The sequence below is a fragment of the Pan troglodytes genome, chromosome 9 (genome assembly GCF_028858775.2).
Source record: "Pan troglodytes isolate AG18354 chromosome 9, NHGRI_mPanTro3-v2.0_pri, whole genome shotgun sequence".
NCBI lineage: Eukaryota > Metazoa > Chordata > Mammalia > Primates > Hominidae > Pan > Pan troglodytes.
In genome coordinates, this window is record NC_072407.2 from 61,619,501 (window position 1) to 61,641,342 (window position 21,842).

The window sequence follows — 21,842 nt, forward strand, 5'->3', positions numbered from 1 at the left end:
TAAACACCCCTATGCAACATGAAGACAATGAGGATGAAGGTCATTATGATGATCTATTTCCACCCAATGAATAGTAAATACTTTATTTTCCTTATGAGCTTCTTAATAACATTTTCCTCTAGCTTACTTTGTTGTAAAAATACAGTATAAAATACATGTAACATTTAAAATGTGTTGACTACTTATATTATTGGTAAGGCTTCCAGTTAACAGTAGGCCAGTTCAGGGAAAGCAAAGCATTAAGTCTTCAGCCAAATGGTAAATAACCAATAGAATTTTTTGCCTCAGGCACTGTATGCTCTCTTCAAGATTCTATAGCTATCATTCTTTCTAGATCATTAGAACATCCCCCAACCAAAACACATGTTTATTCAAATGTATTCACGTTAGAAAGAAAGTCATGGGGAACCTTGACGGCAGAAAATAGCTGTCAAATATAGCCTGGGAGTTGTGTCTAAGTGTAGAAGTTGAAATCTCAAACATTTCCATTGCTGTGATATTAATGGAATAAACTATGTATGAACTACAAGTATTTGTCAACATTAGCCATCCAAAATATCTTCCTTCTCCCTAACCATTTTCCAGTCTCCTAGTTCCAAAAAGAAAAAGAAAATCTCCACAGAAGCATCACACTATTCTTAGAGAAGCACACTCTAAGTGATTTTTTTTCCCAAAATGAGATCAGTCATGGCTTCCTGTTGCACTGCATTGAAAAAAAATTTTCAAGAAATGAGGTGTTTAATTGGAAAAGAACATTTAGATGTTTGTCATTAATATGAAAGGGGAGGATGGTAGCAGACAGACAATGCATTTGGCATCCCAGACTTAGGGGTTGCTTTGTCCACAGTAAGACTGAATAGAGAAAGAATCTTGTGGGAAGAGAACAGAAAGTTGTATTCATTACCTTTTTCATCATCGTCGTCACCAACAGAAGAACAAAGATTTATAGAGTAGCTACAATACATACTGATCCTCTCCTTGCAACTATAAAGATATGTACAATTTTCTCTAATTTATGCTTATTCAATATAAGAACCTTAAATCTGGTATACTATTTACTAAGCACAATATTTGTATTCTGAAAATTGCCTCTATATTTCTATCATAAGTCTCTGGAATCCCAGGTAGATGTTTGTTGGATCTTCTTGCTCTACCCTCCACATCAATAAGACATTCATTATTTATATTTCTCCACTGTGTTCTGTTTTCTTTTTACAGATTTTTTTAATAAATTAATTTTATGATAAATTATATTAATTCGTTGTTTGATACATTCATTGTATTTCATATTTCAATCATAATATGTTGTTTTCTTTTCTACAAGTTCTATTTTGTTCTTTTCCAAATAGTCAATTTATTGTTCTTTAATCACACTTTCAATAGCACTCTTTAAACATATTAAACATAATTATTAAATTATTACATAATAACTTAAATACCTAGTTTGATGTTATTGCTGACTCTCATTCAAGATGTGAGCTATTTACTTGTATGTTTAGTGAATTTTAATCAGAAGTTCATGTTACTTTAAATTTATCTGCAGAAACCATTGAGGCTTGAGTATAACATGTGTTCCTCCAGAAATGATTTCTATTACTTCTATCAGGTACCTTGGGGATGATACCAACCCAGAATCCATATAAGCAATAATTTTGACTTGGGGGTTTCTCGGAGCCACAAAAGTCATAAGATTTAGGCTACATAGCTAACTAAGTAGGAGTTTGAGGCTAAAAATCATCAGGGGAAACCTTTTCTCTTCCTCCAAAACTAAGGCTGAGAGAATTATGCATATCACGGTTTCACTTTGTGGGATCAGGTTTTTCTATTTTGCCCTGAGAGAATGGTACCCTTTGGGAGGCCCTGTTTCAGTGTCATGAGGATTGTCTCTTACCCAACCTCCTTCACTGTCTTTTTCTCCTACCCTTTATACAAGCCCATTAAACTCAGCCTTAGGCCACCAGGGTTTAGTAGATCCCTCCTAGGAAAATGCTGGCCCCAGCCTACTATCTTCTTAGGTTTTTGCTTTCTTATTATCTCTGTACCTTTAGGAATTTATGTTCTTTCTCACTGGCTAAGCCATGAAAAAAATGTGTTTTAGATTTTATCTAGTGTTCTTAGTAGTTTCTGTGAATGTATAACCCACTATATTCCCAGAAACATGTCTACAAACAATATTTTTATGAAAACCTTGGTAACTTCAACTTATCACTGGCCAGTTTTTCTAAAAGCCCCAAGCTCTTTGATTTTCTTATGTTTTTTTTCCTAATATGGCTAAATTTTCCTTAAAAGCAAGGCACGATAGATAGCTAATGTTATTGAGGGCATACTCTATCCCAGGTGCTATTATAAATCCTTTTATGATATTTCTCATTTTAATTTGTCCAACAGCCCCATGAGATCTGTGCTCTTGTAATTCTCATTTTGTAGAGAAGGAGACTGTGACAGGTCCAAAATGGTAAATATAGCCCCAAATCAGACAAATCAGACCTGGGATTCAAATCCAGGCAACCCAGCTCCAGAGCATCTTAACAGACTGCAATCCACCGCCTCACTAAAACATCAGTGCATTGATTGATTAAATGCATTAATTGATCCATTAATCTTATTTCTAACCACTACGGAGTGTAAAGCACTATACTTTGGATGAGGCAAAAGATTTCATAAGTGGCCTACAGCCCAGTGAGTTGAGAATTGTGTCCATGGAGGCATACTGCCAGCAAGAGATGATTTGTGGCATGAAAAAGACAGAGATAAGAACCTGTGGGTAAACACCTGCTGGATGTAGGCAGGAAGTTAAGGAGCCAGAGAAAGCTCCTGCATATACTTTATGAGGATTTCCCATGGTCTCTACAATGGCAGAGCCTATTTTGGAGAAGTTATTGTACAAATGGACAGGGCAATGACAATGTAATTGAACATGCTATCAATAACACAATCACTATATCACTTCACATAGATATTATTTCAGGAAATGAACAGAGAAGTGGTAATGCTGACTGCTTGCCAAGGAAGTGAGAGAAACTGGAAAATAATGTATCTTCTTTCAGGAAGAAAAAATAATAAAGTATTAAAATGTTCTGCAAATTTTGCTGGTGTGAATGAGTAACAGGAAAATCTTGGGTTTTAGATGGTGACCACTGCAAAGCTTGTGTCTACAGATACCTAAGAGATAAAATTACCACCTGTACGAAGATCTGCCACATTGCTTTTCTCATCCACCTTAGATTTTACCACTTCTAATTAAACCTTGTTTCTAGTCGCTTCTTATTTATCAAGGACCCCTAAGCTTTCTTTTTTTGTTTTGGAAAAAGTCTGTTTTGGGATAAAATTTATCTCTGCTCTCTTTCTTTAGCTTTTTCTCATACCATTCCTCACATAATGTATTCCTCCTCCCCATGCTTAACTCCATTTAGCCTTGCTTAGCAAATTAAAAGAAAAAATTACAAGAAACATTAAAGAGTGGCTTCTTTGACATGCTTCTTTTCTTTGAGCCATTTCATCAGCAGCTCTTTCTAATATTCACTTAGTTGACTTTGAAAAAGTTCAACGTGTCTGTTGGCTAGAAAACAAAATCTGAAGATTTTTGTCTCTATCAGGAACAATGTGGACAGGATTTGCCTCAGAAGACCGAGTATTACACTTATTCTTGACAACTGGTTCTCCAGAGTCTCCAAACTAATGACTAAGTTTTCTCCAGAACCTGCCATCCTCATAAGAGCCACGTTGGATCCACTCGATTCAGTAATAATACCCTCCTTAGTCTTCTATAGACTGTTCAAATTTAACTTTTGAAATGGAGTGAATCAGATAGTACAGGCCGTTCAAAATAGCCCATAATTCTTCTGGGTCTATATTCTCTCATTTTTAGTACCAATCAAAGATTGGTACCCGTCAAAGATTTTCTAGCCTCTCCCTCATCCTCCTACTTTGTACTAAAGTGTATTAACACAGCTTATATCTTTAAATAATCCTTCTATAGATTTGTTTCTCAGGCTAAAAGAGATGCCATGAAAGAGGACTTCTGGTGAAACTTCAAGGACTTAATGAGACTTCAAGGACATTGATACAAGCTATTTGTAACTCAGAAATTCTACCTGGATCCTAGGCCCTTGACAGTCCTTAGAGAAGAGTTGGTAAATGACTCACCTAAGAGCTCTAAGAAAGGTTTCCTCTCTTGTGATCCATCTCCTTTTACTTTGTGGTGTAGCCAGATATTCAGAAATGGCCAATAGATATTTTGATTTCCAGCCTCTGAGAGTTTCTTATTCCATCAGTGCTCATCTCAGTACTCTGAGATGAGCACATAGTCTATTGCTAGCAGTGTTTCATTCACTCAACCTCCTTCAAAAATGATCCAGCTGTGGAAAAGGCCCTAAATGCTTATGAGCATTCTTCAATATATCTAAGAAAGGATCTGAGAGCACAACTCATTAACAAAGAAGGAGCAATTAAAAAGGTGCAAGCTGCAAATAACCTTCCTCCTGGGTGATAGAAGGGAGCCCAACTCTATTAATTGGTCCCTTGCTTAGACTCTAAGCTCTCCCTTGAGGGTGTTAATTTTTTTACACATTTTGACACCAAGGGTCCCTCCTTACACCTTGAAAGAATCATGAGGCTGATTTAGAGGTCACTTTCAACCTTGTCATCCATAAACTAACTGTGTCACCATAGCATAGGAACAATCATCAGAGACCTCTGTCTGGGAAAAATACCAGGAAGTAGCAAGCAAACTCTCAGCTATTCTGAGTCAGACTCTCTGCAGTAGATGGATTCTCAATTCTTTACTTTCTTATTCTGGACCAATTTTTTAATTTTTACATTGGACTCCATGGATGGATCATATTCAAAAAGACCTTACAGAGATTTGGAGTAGGGAAGAAGAAACATAAACAGGTTCATTTTTCTCCCTCATAGCTCCAACAACTTGGTTTAACTTCCCACACAGAGGTATCCAATCTTTTGGCTTCCCTGAGACACACTGAAAGAAGAATTGTCTTGGGCCACATATAAACTACACTAACAATAGATGATGAGCTAAGAAAACTCTCAAAAAAACTCATAATGTTTTAAGAAGTTTATTAATTTGAATTGGGCCACATTCAAAGCCATCCTGGGCTGCATGCTGCCCATGGGCCATGGGTTGGACAAGCTTAGAAGGAATAAAAGAGTAGCAGATGAAGAATGGGAGGGGAGAATGATTATACAAATAAAGGCAGAGATGAGGAGTGTTAAATCAAGTTTAGTCTAAAGCTGCCTCCTTGCATATTTTAAGTTTGGTCTAAAGGTTTTTCTGTGCATCATGAACTATAACAAGTGGAGGTGTAAATAGACCATAGCCTACACTTGTGCCAATCACCGAGTATTGGCCAATCAAATATAGTCAACTTTTCTAACCATGTTCAAATAAAGCAAATGCCAAGTTGTAACTAATCCAGCTGTTTCTGTACCTCATTTCTGTTTTCTGTATGTCACTTTCCTTTTTCTGTCCATAATTCTTTTTCCACCATGAGGCTGTGCTGAAGTCTCTGAGCCTACCCTGGCTCAAGAGGCTGCCTGATTTGTGCTCAATTAAGCTCCTTTAAAGTTAATGCAGCTGAAATTTTCTTGTATTAGATGGTTTCAGTAGTGGGATCTGAAGTAGGGCTTCTAACGATTCCCAGAAGCACTGAATGACCCAATTGTGTCCTTTGATCTCACAGAGCAGCTGGAGATTGTGGTAGGTTCTCTCTGGGATTCCAAAGCTCCACAAATTTGTGTTTTGAGCAATTTGGGGTTTCTATGAGAAAATTTCTGATTCAAACTGGGTTTGGAAGTAGTAACAGAAACTACGCCAGGTCCAGGATAGGATTGGATCTGGTAATCAACTGGCTTGGATCCAGTCAGAGGCCTCTTGCATCTGACTGGGTTAGAAAGAAACTGGTAGCAAATGGCAGTGTTACAGGAGGTGTAAAATTTGGCTTTTGGAAATTTGAAGGCAAATAAAAAACTTAAGCAACTAACTAAAAAAAAAAAAAAATTAAATCTGCCTTGGACTCTTTGCTGACATCTATGGGTGACAGGATTAGGCATGTGCAGGATCATGGGACATGGGGAAACTTTTTCTTCCTAAAGAGGGAAAGTTAAGAGCTGATGGGGCTGCTGGAAAAGATCCCTTCATGACCTACTAGCGGCTGCCTGAACTTCTGATTCAGTATTGCTGCAATGAGTGGATCTTTCTCTGGCCTCTCTGAGCTCCTCACCTTCCCCACCCTGCTGTGGGCAATGCTTTTCTCCCTCTCTCTCTCTCTCTTGCTCTCACTCAATGCAAACCAATTGTGGGAACAGTAAAAATCACTATCTATTGCAAAGTTTTAATTAATGAGAAAAATTTTGTCAGGCTAGTCTTTAGCTGTAGCAAACCTCGTGTCCTTTGTGCTTTGATTTTGTTTTGTGTGAATTTGTCTTTCTGCATCATTCTATCATAAAAAGGGATACCATAGGACGGAAGATGGGTTTAGGACTCCATAATCTCACTGTTCAAATCAGCCCAGCAAACTGATCAGTAACAAACTTTGCAGCAGGTCCCTGAAACAAACAAAAAGTGGATGAGGTCTCTATCTTGTTTTATGTCCTTAAGAGCTTGACCTTATAACCACATGGTGGTACTTTCTCTTGATCTCTGCCATCTAGGGAACAGGAATTTGGGGGCTGATGTCATAATTAGCTCTAGAAATTATCTTGAGCAGTTAAAAGCCTTTGCGAGCTCAAAATTGGCTAGCCTCCTTCTGGGAAGAGCAATGGAAAGTGCCCAGTGCTGTAGCTTAGCAGCTAAGGCTTTGCCATTTTACAATGCAGCCCTGGTTTAATCCTGTCTTAGGAAATGAGTCCTTTCTGATTTGATATCTGTGTGACTTTTACCATTTGTTGATTCTCTTTGTCTCAATGAAAAATTTCTGGCATTCCCTCTTAAATTTTCCTTTCTCTGAGCACCTTTGGAGATTCTAGATCTTGTAGAAACTGCTAACCACTCCTTTGAAAATACCTCACACATTCATGGTTAAGTCATAACCTTTGTTGAGACTTGTGGGTTTCACCTGTGAAGTCACTTTTGGTAGGGTTTAAAAGCCAGAAATATTGGCCATTTGGCCTGGCTAAAGTAGGGTATTAAGAAATGTAAAAGGACTTTTATTTTTAAGAAAACTGTGGTTAAAATCAGCTTAATTAAAGGCAGATATCCAAGCTATATATACATATACTTAAAAGGTCTTTATGTTTTTTCTCTTTTTGAATCTTGTTTTCCTGGAAAAATGGCTTTTTTCTTCTCAGTTGACTGAATTATTTCTACATTTTGCTTTCTTGCTGTTCTTGATGCTCACATGAGAGAGCTTGAGATAATTGCTAACAGTTTCCATTCTGGGAAAAAAAACCTCTGTTTTCCTCATGGAACCCTGGGAATTGAAAGCAGATAGAGGTCTCTCAAAATCTAAGGCTCAGTTTGATTTTACATTATGTTACCTGACTTTTTTTTACTTTTGGGAGTATCAGGTATTACTTTGCATTATGAGAGAACATTGATGTGTAATAACTAAGTAGGAAATGTAATTTTAGGGATGTCTAATGGCAGTTATGGGAGAGATACTCAACTCTTTGCATGTTTGGATTAGAGAAGCATGCTCTTGGTCACCTAAAAGGTATAGAAATATCCCTACCCCCACTGAGAAATAAGACTCCCATGGGAGATGGGCTGATTCCCTCTTTTTTGGGATCCAGGATCTGGTATAAAAATGAGACCCTTAATTTTGGAAATCTGTTTTTGCCTTCCAGCTGTGCCTGCTTATTAGGCCCTAGAAATTGCATATTTTCCTAGCCATGTTCCTCCATGGACTCCACCCTGAAGCCAGTAATCCAACTAAGAAACTTAAATGCTGACAAATGAAAAATGTTACAACTACTAGATCATCTTTCTCTGTACTTATTTGTGTTGTGTGTGTGATGTTTACACAAAAGAGCTCAAATTAATTGGCTTAAAGAAAAATTAGCACTTAAATCAAATATTTTGTCAGAAAAATTAAAACTAATGCCTTTTAGTTCATGTGACTTTAGTAATCTTTGAGAAATAAAGACAGTTTTAAAGATTATTGGTACAATTAAAATGTCTTCAAAATTTAGACATTTGATCTAAAGTAGATCAGGTATTAGGTTTGCTAAATGCTTTAAGGTCATAAACTGCTTCTCTGACATTTGGAAATTGTTTAATTTACCTACCTTGGAGCTATTAGATTCTAGATAAGGCCTGGGGATGTGTAGAATTAGCCATGCCACCTAGCTATGCAAAGAAGTTTATAAACAAAAGAGATTTTAGGTAAGAAAGGATCTTGTATGGTAAATTATTGTCCTAAAGTAAAATGACAGTTTGTTTAAAAGGAGGGATGTTTAGGACAAGTCAGAAAGTCCAAGAATGTCATAGATGATCTGTATAAGTCATGAAAAGGAATTTATTCCAGAAATGTTGTACAATTCAAAGTTTATTAGGCCTCCTAAATGCTTCATAAAATACCACTATGACTCTTAACTATACAAATTTCCTGCTTTACAGCTAAGTAAGGCCTGGGGACATGGGGTGTTAGCCATGCCCCCTAGCTATGCTGGAAAGAGTCAGCCTTTATCTGCACTTCTGACTGGTGTTCCAGGCTTCATACCCACTGCATAATTAAAATTGATTACTAACAAGGTTTTTTACCACAAGTAAAAGTTGCTAAGAGTTAACAATATAACATATATTTGAGACTACTGAACAAACAATTCTATACACAATGGGTGTAAGGAAAGTAGAATATACTTTTGGTAAAAGATAAGAAAGTGTGGGAATATGGATTTCTTGCCTAAGTTTAGAGGGTAAAAGATTGTTTAAAGTGAGATAGGAAAAACCTAAAGGTTTGAACAAGTTGTGAAAGGTTTATAAAAAATTAATTGTAAAAGAGATTCTGTGTGTGAACATATTGGATAAAGTTAAAGGGGTATTATTCAGTTTTTTTGTATATTGAACATTGGAATAAAAGCACAACCAGCTTTTCTTAGAGCACTGAGCTGCTCTTTAACCAATTTTTAAACAGTCATAAAGTATTTATCAGAATCTCACCTTATGGTGAAACTAATTAAGATTAAATAGATTTGTTTATAAACTTTTATTAAAACTGACATTAATAGTACACTAATGCAAGGGTGAAATTTGGCTTTCTCTCTCAAAGTTTCATGTAATATTAATAAAAGAATAATGAAAGATTTTTGTTTGCCTTTTGAGTAAACTACAGGAAAAAGATGGAAAAAACAAGAAACAGATTGTTTTGAAAGCTAAGTCTTCCTTCTATCAATGAGTAATGGTTTTTGCCTTTTTAAAATTTTTGAGTTATCATTTTGGTAACTCAAAAATGAATGACTTATGGTGATCTGGAATTCTATTTCATAATATCAAACATTGTAAACCTTTAAAATATTTGATAAGTGTCCCAAAATCAATTTTCTGCTTCAAAATTAAGTTTTTTTAATCTCTAACTTTGTGATGTTACAGAGGACACCTGAAGAATCCAAAAGAAAGGTAAAAAGAATTACTTGACATGTTAAGTTACATGGGAAGCATTGTCAAAATAAAAAATAATGTTTAACTTCCTTTGGGTTATATTTTAGTGAATGATATTAATATATGTTCCAAAATAGTATGGTATTTCTAAAATTCTAATGTGTCTGAATAGATGCTATTAATCATAATTATGGTTATTAAGTGTAGTTATTGAAGACCAAGAAATAACCTAATTTCTTTGTCAATTGTGTCTTTCACTATGACTATTTAAAGTCATTACCATAGTTAATTGCTTGATGCTGATGCAGTTTTTGAAAACTTCACCAGTGTGCAAAATCCTAAAATATGGTGTCTTTTAGGAGATTCATGAAAAGATGGAAAGGACCCTGAAAAGCACTATGGAATACAGGTTTCTGGCTGCTAACCCAAGTAGAACAAAAATTACTTGAATACCAAGAAAATACTTTGCCAGATTTTCATGGTAAATCAGCCAGTACTGAAATTGTTTAGACATACAATTTGAACAAACTCCATGATCTATGTCAAATTACCTACAATAACCCATCAGTTATCAGTGCTATGCACCTAAATTTGAGAAACAATTTGTATTCAAGAGGACATAAATTCAATGATAAGCTTGGACTTATGGAGAACAAGGATGTCACCTTGTCCTTCCTGAGTCCCTAAAGCTTTTGTTATTAAGAGTTCTGCATTCCAGAGACACAGCCAAAACAGAGAATTTTAGACCAATATCCTTGCTGAACATTGATGCAAAAATCCTCAATAAAATACTGGCAAAATGAATCCAGCAGCACATCAAAAAGCTTATCCACCATGATCAAGTGGGCTTCATCCCTGGGATGCAAGGCTGGTTCAATATATGCAAATCAATAAATGTAATCCAGCATATAAACAGAACAAAAGACAAAAATCACATGATTATCTCAATAGATGCAGAAAGGCCTTTGACAAAATTCAACAACCCTTCATGCTAAAAACTCTCAATAAATTAGGTATTGATGGGATGTATCTCAAAATAATAAGAGCTATCTATGACAATCCCACAGCCAATATCATACTGAATGGGCAAAAACTGGAAGCATTCCCTTTGAAAACTGGCACAAGACAGGGATGCCCTCTCTCACCACTCCTATTCAACATAGTGTTGGAATTTCTGGCCAGGGCAATTAGGCAGGAGAAGGAAATAAAAGGTATTCAACTAGGAAAAGAGGAAGTCAAATTGTCCCTGTTTGCAGACGACATGATCGTATATCTAGAAAACCCCGTTGTCTCAGTCCAAAATCTCCTTAAGCTGATAAGCAACTTCAGCAAAGTCTCAGAATACAAAATCAATGTACAAAAATCACAAGCACTCTTATATACCAATAACAGACAAACAGAGAACCAAATCATGAGTGAATTCCCATTCACAATTGCTTCAAAGAGAATCAAATACCTAGGAATCCAACTTACAAGGGATGTGAAGGACCTCTTCAAGGAGAACTAGGAGAACTGCAAACCACTGCTCAATGAAATAAAAGAGGATACAAACAAATGGAAGAACATTCCATGCTCATGGATTGGAAGAATCAATATCATGAAAATGGCCATACTGCCCAAGGTAATTTATAGATTCAATGCCATCCCCATCAAGCTACCAATGACTTTCTTCACAGAATTGGAAAAAACTACTTTAAAGTTCATATGGAACCAAAAAAAGAGCCCGCATCGCCAAGTCAATCCTAAGCCAAAAGAACAAAGCTGGAGGCATCACACTACCTGACTTCAAACTATACTACAAGGCTACAGTCACCAAAACAGCATGGTACTGGTACCAAAACAGAAATATAGATCAATGGAACAGAACAGAGCCCTCAGAAATAACACCAAATATCTACAACCATCTGATCTTTGACAAACCTGAGAAAGACAAGCAATGGGGAAAGGATTCCCTATTTAATAAATGGTGCTGGGAAAACTGGCTAGCCATATGTAGAAAGCTGAAACTGGATCCCTTCCTTACACCTTATACAAAAATCAATTCAAGATGGATTAAAGACTTAAACCTTAGACCTAAAACCATAAAAACCCTAGAAGAAAACCTAAGCATTACCATTCAGGACATAGGCGTGGGCAAGGACTTCATGTCTAAAACACCAAAAGCAATGGCAACAAAAGACAAAATTGATAAATGGGATCTAATTAAACTAAAGAGCTTTTGCACAGCAAAAGAAACTACCATCAGAGTGAACAGGCAACCTACAAAATGGGAGAAAATTTTCGCAACCTACTCATCTGACAAAGGGCTAATATCCAGAATCTACAATGAACTCAAACAAATTTACAAGAAAAAACAAACAACCCCATCAAAAAGTGGGGAAAGGACATGAACAGACACTTCTCAAAAGAAGACATTTATGCAGCCAAAAAACACATGAAAAAATGCTCACCATCACTGGCCATCAGAGAAATGCAAATCAAAACCACAATGAGATACCATCTCACATCAGTTAGAATGGCAATCATTAAAAAGTCAGGAAACAACAGGTGCTGGAGAGGATGTGGAGAAATAGGAGCACTTTTACACTGTTGGCGGGACTGTAAACTAGTTCAACCATTGTGGAAGTCAGTGTGGTGGTTATTCAGGGATCTAGAACTAGAAATACCATTTGACCCAGCCATCCCATTACTGGGTATATACCCAAAGGACTATAAATCATGCTGTTATAAAGACACATGCACACGTATGTTTATTATGGCACTATTCACAAAAGCAAAGACTTGGAACCAACCCAAATGTCCAACAATGATAGACTGGATTAAGAAAATGTGGCACATATACACCATGGAATACTATGCAGCCATAAAAAATGATGAGTTCATGTCCTTTGTAGGGACATGGATGAAATTGGAAATCATCATTGTCAGTAAACTATTGCAAGAACAAAAAACCAAACACCGCATATTCTCACTCATAAGTGGGAATTGAACAGTGAGAACATATGGACACAGGAAGGGGAACATCACACTCTGTGGACTGTTGTGGGGTAGGGGGAGAGGGGAGGGATAGCATTGGGAGATATACCTAATGCTAGATGATGAGTTAGTGGGTGCAGCGCACCAGCATGGCCCATGTATACATATGTAACTAACATGCACAATGTGCACATGTACCCTAAAACTTAAAGTATAATAATAAAAAAAAAGAGTTCTGCATGCCATGACTCATCCTGAAAAAGATAAAATAATCCAAATTAAATACATATTGGTGTGGTGCCTTTTAAATTGCTAAAATAGTTTATGACCAATGTTTGGTTTGTCAAACCCATATTCCTGGGAAGATAATCAAAGCTTCAGGTACATTTGGCTACCTAATGGGCCATTTAAACGTGTATAGAGAGACTTCATTTGATTATCATTTTCAATGCATGTTTTCCAGTTGTATAAAAGCTTTCCCATGCAAGAGGTCTGATGTTATAACAGTATATTATGATGTCACAGTATATTCTCACCAGGTAAAGAAAGATTTTTATGGTTCACTGACTGGGGACAATCAACCCCTTCACAATCTAGAACCTGAAGATTGGATCTTCCAAAAACATCAGAAAAAGACTGCCCTTGCCATCCACATTGCAGCAAACTTTGAAACCTTGAACCTTGGGTTAATAATCTTACAACTGAGAAAGGCCCCTCCACACTCTTAGAACCTCACATGCATTGGAACCCTTAAGGTAAAGCTAACTGGGAAGCTTCTCCTCAGAAGAAGATGGCATCCTTGATGTGAACAGCTTCTCCTGAGATCATGGTTCAAGACATCTGTACTATAATGATGCTTATTTTTGAATATTTTCCCTTGCTTATGCCTCCATGAACAATAGAAGTGAAAAGGGGGTCTGTTGTGTGCACTCATGGGGTATATTTTTATTTGTGAAGGATTTTGCAGCCAGTCTTTTACATGGATAACCTTACACAGATAAAAGATAAAGGCCCCAATGTAGGTGAGAAATTTTAATGGTACATACATTGCCCCATAATCAGTCAGAAAGGGAACAGTGGTTCACTCCTCCTAACCTACATCATGGCTTAAAGAGAACATTGCCAGGAGGCCTTCACTATTCTAGAAGGGCATCAATGGTTAAGTCCTTTTTCCCATGGTTTGGAGTGATAAAGGAAATGATTAGAAATGTGTCTCTCATGATAGGCTCTATAAAAGATTCTACTGTAAAGGCTATCATTACACAACAGACTTTACATTCTCTTGTGAAAGTTATGCTAAATAATAGCATTGCTCTAGATTACTTACTGGCTAAACAGAAATATCTGTGCAGCCACTGCCATTTGTGGCCTATGGTGAAATACATCAAATGTAGATTATAGAGATTCAGCTGTAGGGGGTTAATGAAGAGACTGCTTACTTAAGTGAGTGAACTCTAGCTAATTCTTTGATCTACCTGATTTCAGGTAGTTTGGTTTATGGGGACTCTGAGTAAGAAGCATACTCCAAAATCTTGGTATTATCCTCCTGATAGTCATAATAGCAGTCTTCTTGGTGGGCTATGTTCTCTCAAAAGTTTTAAAGGTTTGCATGCAGCCGTCTCTGGAATGTCTCTTCAACTGGAATGATAACAGCTGACAGAAATGTGTGACCATGAGGACACTGTAACCTATGAATGACATGCTGAGACCAGAAACCAAAAACGATGGTAACTGAGAGTGGAGCTAAGGCTCTAAGTTTTGTCACACTCTCACCTACATGAGAACCTGACCAAAAAGGGGAATTTTTAAACAAAATTATGGGAGGCCATTGTTTTGGACTGAGCTCATGCAGTAGGCCCCAAGAAACCAGAATAAACCAAAATGGAGTCACTCATGCTAAATGTGACATAATCAAACTAAGACTTTAAGGAAACACCTAGATCCTACAACAGACAAGGGGCTTTTTCATGTAAACAGGACATTCCAGCATAAGGAGGAACCTTCTACTGAATCCTTGTTCCTACTTTATAAAACCCACTCTTTTACTGTTTCCCAGTGGGTTTCAATACCAAATAAGTACCTTTACAATGGTGGTAGTGACATCAACAACTAAAGTTTCGGTTAATCTCTCAAAATTGAGAGGATAACCAAAGGGGGGAATTGTTAAATGAATTTTAGCATAAAGCTGCCTCCTTACAGATTTTAGGTTCATCCTAAAGGTTTTTCTGTAAATTGTGAACTATAAAGAGTGGAGGTGTAAATAGACTGTAGCCTACACTTGGGCCGATCACCGAGTTTTGGCCAATCAAGTATAGCCAACTGTTCGAACCATGTTCAAATAAGGCAAATGCTGATATGTAACCAATCCAGTTGTTTCTGTATTTCACTTTTGTTTTCTGTAGGTCACTTTCCTTTCTCTGTTCATAAATCTTCTTCCACCACGTAACTGTGCTGAAGTCTCTGAGCCTACTCTGGCTCAAGAAGCAGCTCAATTCATGAATTTTTCATTGCTCAATTAAACTGCTTTAAATTTAATTTGGCTGAAGTTTTTGTTTTATCAGGAGTCAAAGAGGAAGAAGTGAGTAAAGCGTGCAGGAAAGTTTGGAAAGATAAATAATATTCAGCCACCCCCACTTGCCAAGCATGAACAGTTTCACCTCCTTCCTCCCTGCCTTACTAGCTCTTTATCTTCTCTCTCCAGATTGAATAAGAAGAGAAGAAATCCTTATTTTTCAGCCCAAGACACTAACCGGGATTAAGCCTATGTCATTTGCTCTTCAAAGTCTGGGTTTTCTTTCAGAAACACACTGGACATTATATGGGAATAACACTTAGAGACTGGGCTGTGGAGAAGACCAAAGAGTCTGCTACAATATATTAGCAAATAAATTCTCTTACTTCTAACATAAATTTAGTCTTTGTTTTATTCCCATCCAACCTTCCTGTTAGAAATTTTACTTAGCTGTATATAATGAGATAATATGTTTGAAATAACATCTAGTTTTTTACCTAGTATTCTTTTCCCCATATCTCTAATCATTTCTTTCTCCCAGGCAGGTAGGTTGTTAGGTTCTCAAGCCTCAGAAAAAAAATGTGACAGCAAAAGAAAGTTGAATTAGAAGTGATAAGACCAAAATCATGAGTGAGCCTTCAGAATGGCTTACAGACAAAGCCTGAGATACATCACAACCTTCACCCAGGTTTGGAGACACCAAAAGCAGAGAGCCTATAACTATGTTTTGTTCAAGGTCTTGGAAGGCAGGCAGAAACTTAAGAAAATAGGGTTGTGGGGGCTTCCAAGTAGACATTTGAGTGCTGCAGCTTCCTGTGCAATATTCAGGATGGGAGAAACGGAACAATCTCCATCTAACCAAGGGTAGCTTATCAGGTCATCGGACCTAATCGATCTTGAGGATAGGAATAAACAGAAATCAGCAACAACTCGTTTGTGATTTAACAGCTGGGATCTGATGAAACAATAGATATTTTCAGAGTTGCTAGTACGGTAAGATCAAGGATCAGATGCCCCCAGTACTCTGACATCATTCAAGTTCTATAGAACTTAGACATAAACCTGGAGGTTGGGGAAGAAAAGGAACTTGAATTGATTTTTTTCCCTCAGTGGAGAAAAAAGGAGAGCATAAAGTAAAAATAGTTATGGGATGATGATGAAAATTGCATTTCCTGAATACCAGAATTTGTAGGTTGTCTAAATCCCTTGACTGTTTATATAAGTATTATCATCTTCCAGGTGCATTATAATAGACCAACTGACTATACCTCAATTTATTTAACCATTTTCTTCTATTTTTGTTTTAAGCCACAATGTTTTGTAGTAATTCCTTGTACAGTAATAGGCAATTAACATCCCAAGAATTTCGACAACTTATTCAAAATGAGTCTTATTTTTGTGATTCTTGGTATATATTACAAAATTAATTTTAGACTCAGGAATCTTTTATTTTAATGGCAGAAAAAAAAGAACTTAAACTGGATGAAGCATTAAAGTGAATCTTTTAGTTCATAAAACAGAGGTATTCAGAGAAAATTTGATCACTGGCTCAAACACTATTACTAAATATCCAATTTCCTTTATTCTGTTTAGTATGCCTTATGCAGGAATTGTGCCATCCTGTGGCAAATTTTCCTAGTAGCGTAATTCTTTTCTTTTATTATTTTTATTATTATTATTATTATTATTATTATACTTTAAGTTTCAGGGTACATGTGCACAATGTGCAAGTTAGTTACATATGTATACACGTGCCATGCTGGTGTGCTGCACCCATTAACTCATCATTTAGCATTAGGTGTATCTCCTAATGCTATCCCTCCCCCTTCCCCCCACCCCACAACAGTCCCCAGAGTGTGATGTTCCCCTTCCTGTGTCCATGTGTTCTCATTGTTCAGTTCCCACCTATGAGTGAGAATATGTGGTGTTTGGTTTTTTGTCCTTGCGATAGTTTACTGAGAATGATGATTTCCAATTTCATCCATGTCCCTACAAAGGACATGAACTCATCATTTTTTATGACTGCATAGTATTCCATGGTGTATATGTGCCACATTTTCTTAATCCAGTCTATCATTGTTGGACATTTGGATTGGTTCCAAGTCTTTGCTATTGTGAATAGTGCTGCAATAAACATATGTGTGCATGTATCTTTATAGCAGCATGATTTATAGAAAACCCCATTGTCTCAGTAGTAGCATAATTCTTGTACAAGTTCCAGATCTTATGGTCTCACCTCAAATCATCCTAAAGAAGAGATCATCTCTTCTGATAGATACCACAGATGAAAGGTTTCTTCCCAGATGCCTAGCAAGCATCTCCTTGCGTTTTTCTGTCTTTGATTGGGCTATATTGCCCACTTCTACTCCAAGCTATTTGTTACAGCTTTTGGATGATATTTGCTGATTGCTGATTGGCTTAAACCAATCAGGATTTATCTCTGAACCCAGAGTTCGAACCAAACTTACTCAATGACAGCTGAGAACAGAAAAGGACATCTCTCCCCACTGTAAAAAAAAAAAAAAAAAATTCAAGATACTCCTCTGAGAAAGACTGATTATTGATGCTAGGTGACATATAAATAAAAAAATAAATAATCACTGACTTTTGAAACTTAATTCTCAATGTAATAAATGTAAATTACACAGAGTTTTAAAAGTCAAGTTAATTTTAATACTTAATATGGAAAACAGTTCTGGTTCTATCCTCATTCTTGCTCCTGATGTAGCACTCTGTTCTTGTTTGAAGGACACAATATCTTCTTTAATCTGAGTGTATTAATTTTTGAATTTTTTTCCTATTCTTATAGCTCTTGAATTGTCGTTTGTCATTGGGTTCCTTTTCCTAAAACAAACATTGGGTTTGTTTTAGGGCTCTGTCTGGTAGTCCTTGAGTATGCTTTCAAATTGCAGAATGAGCATTTAAAAAACAAGTTCTGAAGCTTGGTGTTCATGGTCAGAGATAGTCTTCTGGCAGACTTTCTGCTAGGTGATCTGGCAGCAACTTCACAATTGCTGAGATAGACCCCTCTGTAAGCATCAGTAGTTATGTTCCCTTGGGCAGGATTTTCTCTACATAGAAATTCAGTCTTTTGCCTAGAAGATATCAACCCAGTTAGGAGTGTTCCAAGCATTGAATGCGTGAATGGAGTAAGTTCATGGTGGACAGAGAAGCTCAAACTGGGGAAATCTCCCTTTTCGCGATGTAGACACTATTGTAATGCCTCTTTTTTTTTAGCATTCCTCCTTAGCTATGTCTGATAGCTCTGAGCCCACAGTCTCTGGTTCAGTTCTCCAGAGAATAAACTCCCAGTCTTCTGACAGAGCTGGGGAGGGATGGTTGGGGGAAGGTTGCTGTATGCAAGAAGAAGGGAGGGGATGGTCCAGGAATCCAGTTGTTTCTCAATAGATTTTCAACCAAACTGCCAGTTCTAAGCCTCACACACCCTGTACAGGTTCCTAGTGGTTTTCATTTCTGATCCTTTCTGAGATTGTGCAATCAAATGGCTTCTTCCCTATTCTTCCACCCTAGCCCATCCAAAACCCAAAGCTTTCTGATTTATTTATTCTGAGTTGGTTGCCTCTCATACATCTGCTTTCTACCTTCCGACTCTTGTCACCACTTCTCTTATTCTCTACATCCTGGTGGTTTTGTAATTTTAAAAAAAACTTTTATTTTTATTTATTTTTTTTTTTTTCTTTTTTATTGATCATTCTTGGGTGTTTCTCGCAGAGGGGGATTTGGCAGGGTCACAGGACAATAGTGGAGGGAAGGTCAGCAGATAAACAAGTGAACAAAGTTCTCTGGTTTTCCTAGGCAGAGGACCCTGCGGCCTTCCGCAGTGTTTGTGTCCCTGGGTACTTGAGATTAGGGAGTGGTGATGACTCTTAACGAACATGCTGCCTTCAAGCATCTGTTTAACAAAGCACATCTTGCACCGCCCTTAATCCATTCAGCCCTGAGTGGATACAGCACATGTTTCAGAGAGCACAGGGTTGGGGGTAAGGTCACAGATCAACAGGATCCCAAGGCAGAAGAATTTTTCTTAGTACAGAACAAAATGAAAAGTCTCCCATGTCTACCTCTTTCTACACAGACACAGCAACCATCCGATTTCTCAATTTTTTCCCCACCTTTCCCCCCTTTCTATTCCACAAAACCGCCATTGTCTTCATGGCCCGTTCTCAATGAGCTGTTGAGTACACCTCCCAGATGGGGTGGTGGCCGGGCAGAGGAGCTCCTCACTTCCCAGTAGGGGCGGCCGGGCAGAAGCGCCCCACACCTCCCGGACGGGGCGGCTGGCCGGGTGGGGGGCTGACCCCCCCCACCTCCCTCCCGGACGGGGTGGCTGGCTGGGCGGGGGGCTGACCCCCCACCTCCCTCCCGGACAGGGCGGCCGGCCGGGCAGAGGGGCTCCTCACTTCCCAGTAGGGGCGGCCGGGCAGAGGCGCCCCTCACTTCCCCGACGGGGCGGCTGGCCCAGCGGGGGGCTGACCCCCCCACCTCCCTCCCGGACGGGGCGGCTGGCCGGGCAGAGGGGCTCCTCACTTCCCAGAAGGGGCGGCCGGGCAGAGGCGCCCCTCACCTCCTGGACGGGGCGGCTGGCCAGGCGGGGGGCTAACCCCCCCACCTCCCTCCCGGACGGGACGGCTGGCCGGGCCGGGGGCTGACCCCCCCACCTCCCTCCCAGGCAGAGCGGCTGGCCGGGCAGAGGGGCTCCTCACTTCCCAGTAGGGGCGGCCGGGCAGAGGCGCCCCCCCCACCTCCTGGACAGGGCGGCTGGCCGGGCAGGGGGCTGATCCCCCCACCTCCCTCCCAGACGGGGCAGCTGGCCAGGTGGGGGGCTGATCCCCCCACCTCCCTCCCGGACGGGGCGGCTGGCCGGGCGGGGGGCTGACCCCCCCACCTCCCTCCCGGATGGGGTGGCTGGCCGGGAGGGGGGCTGATCCCCCCACCTCCCTCCCGGACGGGGCGGCTGGCCGGGCAGAGGGGCTCCTCACTTCCCAGTAGGGGCGGCCGGGCAGAGGCACCCCTCGCCTCCCGGACGGGGCGGCTGGCCAGGCGGGGGGCTGACCCCCCCACCTCCCTCCCGGACGAGGCGGCTGGCCGGGCAGAGGGGCTCCTCACTTCCCGGTAGGGGCGGCCGGGCAGAGGCGCCCCTCACCTCCCGGACGGGGCGGCTGGCCGGGCGGGGGGCTGACCCCCCCACCTCCCTCCCGGACGAGGAGGGAGGACGCTCCTCACTTCTCAGATGGGGTGGCTGCCGGGCGGAGGGGCTCCTCACTTCTCAGACGGGGTGGTTGCCAGGCAGAGGGTCTCCTCACTTCTCAGACAGGGCGGCCGGGCAGAGACACTCCTCACATCCCGGACGGGGCGGCAGGGCAGAGGTGCTCCCCACATCTCAGATGATGGGCGGCCGGGCAGAGACGCTCCTCACTTCCCAGATGTGATGGCGGCCGGGAAGAGGCGCTCCTCACTTCCTAGATGGGATGGCGGCCGGGCAGAGACGCTCCTCACTTTCCAGACTGGGCAGCCAGGCAGAGGGGCTCCTCACATCCCAGACGATGGGCGGTCAGGCGGAGACGCTCCTCACTTCCCAGACGGGGTGGCTGCCAGGCAGAGGCTGCAATCTCGGCACTTAGGGAGGCCAAGGCAGGCGGCTGGGAGGTGGTTGTAGCGAGCCGAGATCACGCCACTGCACTCCAGCCTGGGCGCCATTGAGCACTGAGTTAACGAGACTCCGTCTGCAATCCCGGCACCTCGGGAGGCCGAGGCTGGCGGATCACTCGCGGTTAGGAGCTGGAGACCAGCCCAGCCGACACATCGAAACCCCGTCTCCACCAAAAAAATACGAAAACCAGTCAGGCATGGCGGCGCACGCCTGCAATCGCAGGCACTCGGCAGGCTGAGGCAGGAGAATCGGGCAGGGAGGTTGCAGTGAGCTGAGACGGCAGCAGTACCGTCCAGCTTTGGCTCGGCATCAGAGGGAGACCGTGGAAAGAGGGGAGAGGGGAGAGGGGAGAGGGGAGGGGGAGAGGGGAGAGGGGAGAGGGGGAGGGGGTAAAAAAAAAACTTTTATTGTCATTTGTGGTGGGCTCCAGGAAGGAGCAAAGACAAAAGTATGGCTTTAGCCTAAATGTTTAACCAAATATCGCTACAACTATATTTTCAAAATGTTTAAATCATTTTATATTTTTCCTAGAAATAAGTGACTATATACTATCACTCACTGTATTTTCCCCCATATTCAGATAATGCAATTTTTAAATTATTTTAATATTTGTTTGGGGCTGATATTTTATTGGGTAGAAGAATTACTTTAATTTTCCTTTGTTACCTTTGGAACAGAACTTTTTGTTCATATGTTTATATTTTTAAGCAGATTCATTTAATTCTAATTTCTATTGCCTCTGCTTATTAAAATGTAATTAGCTTACACTATTATTATACCAATTTCTGTAGCCTAATGATTGCTCATAAAAACATGTTTTAATATTCCTAAGGCCTTATTCCTGAGTAATAAACATATATACATATATGTGTGTAGATTAAAGATATGAGGAAAACACATTTTGCTTTCATTCTAAAAGTATAATTAAATCATAGTTTTAAAAATTAAATTGCGATCTGTCAAATTTGACTGAAAAACTGAGAAATTCTGTATCCTCAACATAGAATCCAAAATAAGTAACTTTATTAACATACATTAATTGATCTAAAAAACAAGGCCAATCAATACACAATTTTGATCTGCTCTATAAAAAGCTAATTCAAAAACAAAAAAGAATATATGTTGTT

At 39.8% G+C, this 21,842-nt stretch overlaps 1 long non-coding RNA gene across 1 annotated transcript; it reads left to right on the forward strand.

The window, feature by feature from the left end:
* The first annotated feature begins 13,112 nt into the window (after positions 1-13,112).
* On the forward strand, positions 13,113-15,442 carry LOC107967340 (uncharacterized). Its single transcript, XR_001707682.1, has 2 exons — positions 13,113-13,287; positions 15,234-15,442. It is a non-coding gene; the product is annotated as an uncharacterized LOC107967340 (long non-coding RNA).
* The last annotated feature ends 6,400 nt before the right edge of the window (positions 15,443-21,842 follow it).